This window comes from Patella vulgata, chromosome 2, assembly GCF_932274485.2.
Source record: "Patella vulgata chromosome 2, xgPatVulg1.2, whole genome shotgun sequence".
Taxonomy (NCBI): Eukaryota; Metazoa; Mollusca; class Gastropoda; family Patellidae; genus Patella; species Patella vulgata.
Window position 1 is genome coordinate 48,827,980 of NC_065880.2, and position 8,291 is coordinate 48,836,270.

Genomic DNA, 8,291 nt, shown 5'->3' on the forward strand with positions numbered 1-8,291 from the left:
CACATTGGATATTTAAAAAGTAAATGTGAAGAGTTCTTATTTCTGTGAAGAATCCTTCTCGATATTTCTGAGAAAAGAAATTTCTTGACTGGCCTTTTTTTTGTACCAGACTATTGGGAAAGAGCCTGACTCTTCTAATACCTATTACTAATCTGTCTTGAGATAATTCATAATCATGATTCATTTTATCAAGAAAATTCAATCCCATCATTTCCTAGAATTGTTACTTTCACATTATCTGGGTGACACATACTTGCAAGCTAATTCCGGGAATACCCGGCCTTCAACTGTTTGGGTCAGTTTTTAAAGCAGTTATTTTTTATATCTTATGTAAGATATTTTCTGTTGGGAATGCCCTTTAGTGGATTTATTATTAGTTACTCATTAAAGATTGATGGTAAAGTGTCTTTGTATTCAGTTATTTGTCTAATAATAAATGGGTTTTACCAAAGCTATTTGGTCAGTTTTTAAAGCAGTTATTTTTATATCTTAAGTAAGGTATTTTCTGTTGGGAATGCCCATCAGTAGTTTTATTATTAGGCACTCATTAAAGCTTGAACGACAAAGTGTACCTGCTTATTTAACTGTCTTTAGTTACCTTATGTGTGTTCAGTTTTTTGTCTACTGGTAATGATAAATGGGTTTTACCAAAGCTGAAGTTTACATAAATACATTTACAATTGGGTTTTACCAAAACTAAAATTTATATAATATTCTACTTAAAATAAACCAAGTCAACAGTGAGGCTGATGTACCCCACCAAAATCCTGAAATAAAAAGATGACACATATTAATTAATTGCATGTTTATCTTTTTCAAAAGTATCAAGTAATCAAACTGATTATCAACTATACACTAAGTTTCATCACTCTCTATTCAGATAGAATCAAAGTTATCTTGGTCCAAAGCATCGTCAATTAGAAGGAGAGTTATATTGTGTCCCAAAAAGTGACGGAAAGACAGACAGATGGACGGACAGACAGAAAGAAGGACAAACCCATTTTAATAGTACCCTTGCTTTCTTCAAAAGCTTTCTTAAGAGTCTTTTAAACATAGTATTTGAACCCACTCATTTATATTCAGCACATATATTATTATAAATCATGCAGATTATAAATCATGATTAAAATGTAAATACTATAAAAATTTGGTTTTCATAACCAATGAAAAGCTTTGATTAATCAAATTTTAGGGGAAGTCTGAGGAATTCTTGGATTCTTAGGGATTTTCCTGTGTGGTTTCTCCTTTCAGTGGTGCAGGACAGAAGACCTGGTACAAGTCAGCAACACGTGGACTTAAAAGAGTAGGCTGTTAGTTCCAAAATTTCCATCAAGGAAAACAAATTGATGTAGGCAGCATTTGAAATCCATATTCTTACTGGGTATGAATTGTTGACATCACAATAATCCTAGTAAGATGAAAACTTGTCAGATCTACAAGTAATAAGGCTATCATGGTGTGTGAGTGGACTTTTCTCTTTGTTTACATTCATCGATTGTAGATCCTTTCTTTATTATTTTGAATATGATAAGATATGAAATTGAACATGGCATGTTTTATTTGATTCTGTAAGCAACTAGTAAACCTGGGCTATATTATGTTATAAAGGAATATACAAGGTTTTGGCCACCCAGAGGTTTTTAACCCTAACCAGTTAGCACATATTTAACCTGTGGCCGAAACCTTTGTCTATAAAACTATGGTGATGGAAACATGTTTCAATCAGACAAACAAGAACAATCATATCTAAGAAAGTATCTGCATCCCTTTTTGTTGTTTTCCCTTCAAAGTCCAAAGATTCCCTCCCTTAATTTCTTAATTGCATGAGGACAATCCACACAATAGATAACATCAAAAGGTCAAAGATCCAGATGGCAGATTTGCAGAACTGATATACTCACAACATTTATGTCTACAAATCAATTATTCATCAGTTTCCTACAAGAAATCAACAAGTGAAAGAAAACCAAAATGTATCTAGAATGAATCATATATGATTCCTTTAAAGAAAGACAGGTCACTTTTGGATATATTACCAAATTGGAAAAAGAACAAATGACTTGAAGATTAAATGAATGAGTGAAATGGGGTTTAACGTCCTACTTTTCTTGCCCGACTGGCTATTAAAGATAGGAATACGCCATGCAGTGTGCTATAATGGGAAATTTTGTCCAGAAGGCGGCGAAGTAAGACCTACTCTTACTTCAAATTCCAACTGTCAAGGGTTCATTTATATGCACCCCAATGTGTACACTGTCCTACACCACTAACAAGGGGAAACCTCTCAAATCCTGATTAACTTTCTCACCAAGATCAAACATGGGACATCCAGGTTAGCAAGCCAACAACTTACTCACTGAGCCACCTCAGCTCATTGAAGATTAAATACAAATTAGAAAGTCAATAGGATTTCCCAATTTAAAAGTTCTATTCAAAATTGCGTAATTTTCAAATTAAGATGTTTTATTCTCTACATCAAAATAAATACAAACATGTCTGCTTGGGAAAACAACAGCATTCTGGACTATGATTACTCAAAAACAGATTCAGGAATTCTTGGATGGGTGGAGATAGTCTAGTCCAGTTTTTTAAATTATGCAGATAAGAAGTGACACTTGAATTGTTTTGGGGCAGGGGTTCAACCACACTTCTTCTATTCTACCACTCATAAAATGTTAAAACTTCACCTAGCATTTCTTTTTAATTGTTTATCATCAGTTGTATTTTAGTTTCAATGTTTTCATTCCTTCACAATCTCTATTTTCAATTAACGCTGAAAGTAGAACCGTAAGAAAAACACAAATAATTAGAAACTCCAAAAAATATGGAATTATTTCAAAGTATTTTTTCATGAGTTAATTCAGAAAGTGATTTAAGCCTTATATGTGGTCTAGATTATCCCATGTTTATGTTCAAGTCAAACAGTGACACAGTCTTTGAATATAAAGGTTAATTATCAACATGTTATAAAAACAGAAGAAAAAAAGAGACTGATTTGCTCTACTTTTTCTTTTAAGACCATAGATAAAAACTTTGGGCACTTATTATTTGGGTTATTTCACATCTGATTTGTAGATTGCAGGCTGGTTAAACAACAAATCTGAAACAAATTTTCTTCTTTTATTCAGGTGATGGACAAACTTAATACAAGTGCATATATACTAGTATGAATATATACATATGTATATTTGACTACACATGAGGAGTATTAAAGATGGATTATGTAAGCGCTAAATCTGCCTATTGCAGATCTTTCTTTTAGCCTCTAATTATATAAATTATTAATTAGACATCTATTCACATGATCGACTCATAATCAACTATCCAGAACGTTCGATGGGTGTGATTTTGAATGGATTGATATATGATCGCGATTTAATAATTTAATTTAAAAATGGATAATTGAGACGGCTCTATTCTTTAAACAGTCATAACTTCGCTCAGAATGATGTTTTATATATTGCTTTTTCATTATCTATCTTTAAACTATTACAGCAAGATCTGTCCGCTCTTTATCTAAGTCTTACATAATGCATCTTTAATACCGTATTTTTTGGAGTATAAGTCGATACTTTTTTCCGCTGAAGTCTGGCCTTCGTCTTATACTCCGCTTCGACTTATATACGGATAAAGGTAAAAAAAAATGACATCTCGAACAAATTTTTTTCAGTTACTGTCGCTCCACGATGCAGCATGCACTATTGTCTAAAACAAAACTACTCACACTATTCCAATCAAAATATTTGTAGATGTTTCCTAGCTTGTTTATTTCTTTATTTAAAAACGTCCCCCCCCCCACACCCTTTCAAATATTATCATCAACCCAAGAATACAGGCCATTAAAATAGAACCTTTTCTCCAACAATAGTCAAAATTGTCATGTTTCCATTTCACGTAATTTCACGCGTCTCGTGAGATTTCTACTTTTAATTTGGAGTATAACCACATGCAATTATAAACAGAGCCTGCATTGTCTTATATTTATCGGATATATTGAAATAAAAACTGGTTTAGATAAACCAAGAACACAACTTGGAATATTAATCAAGTTAGTCCAACATTTATAAACTGATTATTTCACATTAATTAATATTATGGGCCAATTTTTCTCGGCGTACCCCGGCACGGTATTTGACTAGGATAACAGTCCCAAATCTCGACAACAGATTGCTCCTGTGAAGTTGAAAAACATTCGTCTTATATACCACTTCGACTTGTATATGGATGGAGGTCGGAAAAACTGTAAAATACGACGATTCGACTTATACTCCACATTGACTTATACCCCGTAAAATACGGTAATTGACTTTATTTCATGTTAATGGATGGAATACAAGTACAAATAAGTGAACAAAGGTTATAGACTTATACAATACTTTGCATGCAAGCATGGAATATTTTGCTACTGCACAATATACATGTTAGCTACGAGAACGTAACTAAAAGCGCCGAGATATATATATAGAGAGAGAGAGAGAGAAATGGGGTTTAACGTCCACTCGACACAAACTAGGTCATTTCGGGACTAACATATGGTTTAATTTTATTTCAATAATTTGCTTGCGCGTAGGGGTCTTTAGCAGTGGGAGGAAACCGGAGGACCCGGAGAAAACCCACGAGGTTGGACAGGCGACCCTACTCCTTGTCACGTACAACCGGGGATTCAAAACCACGCCAGTCGACTCGATGACAGGTCTTATGATAAAGCACGCACGTGCTAACCATTCGGCCATCCACCCCCCCCCCACCCCCCACCGCTGAGATATACTGATGTGCTTGTTTTTAGCTACGATTGGATGCCTTTAGTTCCATTCATTCATTTATCAGCAAATATTGACAATCAAGTAAATCAAGCGTTGTTTTTATCAAAATTGATTCGGACTTTCATAATTACACCGTATTACTACTGTGCAACTCTGATCAGATGGGTACTTTGATTGGCTATTGCACACGAAGCGCTGCCTTTATGTGTTACAGACGTAAATGTAAAATGCCAGAAAAAGCAATCTACTGTCGCTTTGGTTTAAAAAGAGGGGATTTGTACCCATTTCAGTTGGATTATATGCTTAATTGTAGTTGGTTGTGGCAGAAATATTATAAATAACAATAACCAATCGTTGTTTTGATTAAAAATATTGTCAATTTTGTTTACAAATGCTGGGTGCGAATCGCTCCCCCATGTGCTACATTGAAGGTAATAGCATCATCTCTTATCTCAAACACTGAGGGTTGAGAGATTAAGGTTTGTTATCTATATACATTTATTTGATAATGATTTCATATAAGAGCATATATATCCTACCATTAAGATATTATCTTATAATAAGATGAATTAATAATATATTTGCGGTAGTCTAATTAATAGTTTTAATGCTGTCATGAAAATCAAAATATTCTTAATGTGACATAGACAGTATTATTAGCTATGACATGTAGACTGTGTAGTAAGTGCTGTAGGACCTGACAACACTCAATAAAACAAACACCAAAAACTGACAAATAAACAGTAAAACAAGTAGGACAAATAATCTACAAGGCCACTACAGAATTTGTTGAGTTTTCAGCCAAATGGGTCCATATTGAAATGAAATAAGGTGTAATAATGTCTTACTTTCCTGCACTAACTGAGCTAATGAAGACGAGCATGCACAAAGCATGTCAAGGAATGAGAAACTTTCTCTCAGCCAAAACCAGGATTTAACCAGTGCCATATGCACAGAGCCACCATGGGTCCAAAAAGCCTCGATGGTGCTATAATGGCATCAATTAGTTAACCAGTAGTGTCGAATGGTGTTATGTCAACAGTCAGTACACCAACATCAAAATGTTATGACAGTAACTTTTAAACTGCATTGCTTTTTATTTTAAATGACTCAAAGTTAAAATTTAAAGATTTGAGTTCACTGAACAGTGTACTGTAAGCAAAACATGTAATATGAATAATATACTGTACTCAGTGGTATTCCTCATCAATTTACCAAAAATACCAGTAAAATAAATTTGGTAATTGAGTAAGGAAAAGTACCATGTATTTTTCATGTATGACCTTTAGTAAGTATGTGTACACACAATTAATTAATTAGTTAGTCTAGTTACCATGACAGAAAAGGGCACTATCCAGGTACTTTTATTAAAGAGGCATTATGTAAGACAGAGGAAGAGCTGGCCATTCTTGCTATATTAGTTCAAAAATACATAATGAAAAATGAATATATTCATAATTTCATTCAAGTGTCTTTTTTCTAAGCGAAGTTATGTTGGGGATTGTCTAATTCACTTAATATCTAAGCTATCCGATGATCTAGAGAATTGAGTATGTGTGTGTCATGTGAATTAAAAATGTTTAAATAATAATTGATATAATAATTGAGGCCAGACAAACGACCAGTTTAGCTCTCGCATAATGCCTCTTTAATGACTTGCTTTGACATATTTGACAATATCCAGTTTTATCGTCAATTCATTACATTTTTGTAAATACCAAATGTATTAAACCATTTTTGGACTGATATTCCCTTCATAGATTCAGCTTTCACAATATTGCAGTTTGCAAGGGATTAACAATCCCCCATAGACATTCAAAGGCTTTAAATATTACAGGATATTAAAAAAAAATTAATACATGTACTAATCAGGAATAGCATGTTTGTTCATAAATATAATATTTTAAAATAATTATAGAAAAATTAATTCAATTTCTGAATTAGTCTTAGTTATTAAGGCAATGGATGCTAGTAATTTTAATATTCTAATTACAGAAGAGTTCCTTAATTTAATGTAAATCGTGTAGGTAACGGCTGCATATAATTTGTATAATTATAGATAAAGATATAAAGGTAGACTAGAAGCCATATTACAATAATCCTACAATAAATAATGATTTATAATTCTAATATCCTGAAAGGCTTTGATAATCATGTAGATTTGAGTTTGAAGATCATGATGATGATGATTATTAAAAAATATGATCACTGACTGGTTGATTCTGATCTGACAACAATGAAGATCATGATATTAGTCTGCCGGATTTAGATTATTTCCTGGAAAAAAGTCCCATCAAAGCAAACTTGGTCTCAAATGAAAGGTGGGGTCCGTAGGTACTCCAGAAAAAAATGACCCATTATGATCTCTTGGGGAACATTTTTGGGGCAGGGTCAAAGTTCAGGGTCGACTAATCAGAAAACAGCACTCAATATCTCAAAAACTATCAATAGGAACTCTATATCTCTGAGTCGAATAAAGCAGTCTATTTTATTTTTAAACATATAAAGGAGCATATTAGGTAAGATTATAGTAAGGAAGCTAGGAAAGACATTGGTGGGGGCTTTAGACACATGCTCCTTAATTCTGAGGTCTAGGGTCTTTTGAATTCACCAATGTAATATTCTCCACATCTACAGTTAATTTGGTAGACACAGCCTTTCGGGAAGGTAGGCTTTGTGAGGTTTGACTTTCCATTAGCATTTACTAACTCCTTAGTTGTTACACCTTTGGGGAATGTGGTTTCTATGCCTGTTTCTGTTTTAAATAACCTTCTAAATTGGTTGGGGGACTTGGGGGTGTATGATTTTTTGGTTTATCAAGTTTTGATAGATTGGAAATGTGGCTTTGGTGAACTTGTTTACCATACATGTATGTTCTTAGTAGTCGTTGTGTTGTGTTGTGTTGAAAATTTAACCTGCGCAAATGTGTTTTTCTGCTATTATAGCCTGTGAGTTAAAGATACATTATGGGAGATTAGATAAAGAGCTGACAGTTCTCCACTATGAACCGAGATATCAGCTTTGTAAATTTCCGTCTAGCCTCGTTCATCATTACTAAAGTTAGTACGTTAAAAAGCATAGTCTCGATTATCCATTATTTTGATTTAATTATCAATGAGCGTTTGAAGCAAATAGGATTCTAATCCAGTCAATATCGATGGCTAGCCTTGATATGGAGAGTTGGTTATGGTCTGGATAAGTTAATTAATGTCTAATTAATAATTCAGATAAGATTTCATGCCTAAAGAAAGACCTGCGATAGGCAGATTTAGCTCTTGCATAATGCATGTTTAAACAACTTCAAAGTTGTCCAATTGTTTTGCTAACCGAAATCCCACTCTATGCCAACCTGAATCCCAACCATCCAAACAGCCCTTTGCAGCTGCATTCACAAATAATAATCGATGTCTGAAAAATGTCGCACAAAGTAGAGTGGTTACAGACAAAATGCTTTAATCCATAGTCAATTCAGTACAAATTTGTGGTATTTAATAAAACAAAAATTTAGATAAAATAATAATTTTTGTT

General features: G+C 33.4%; 1 long non-coding RNA gene across 1 annotated transcript; it reads right to left on the reverse strand.

Moving 5' to 3' along the window:
- Window positions 1–2,445: 2,445 nt before the first annotated feature.
- Window positions 2,446–5,709, reverse strand: LOC126812437 (uncharacterized). The gene is made up of 2 exons (XR_007675929.2): window positions 5,612–5,709; window positions 2,446–2,773 (listed from the first exon to the last, which is right to left on the reverse strand). It is a non-coding gene; the product is annotated as an uncharacterized LOC126812437 (long non-coding RNA).
- Window positions 5,710–8,291: the final 2,582 nt, after the last annotated feature.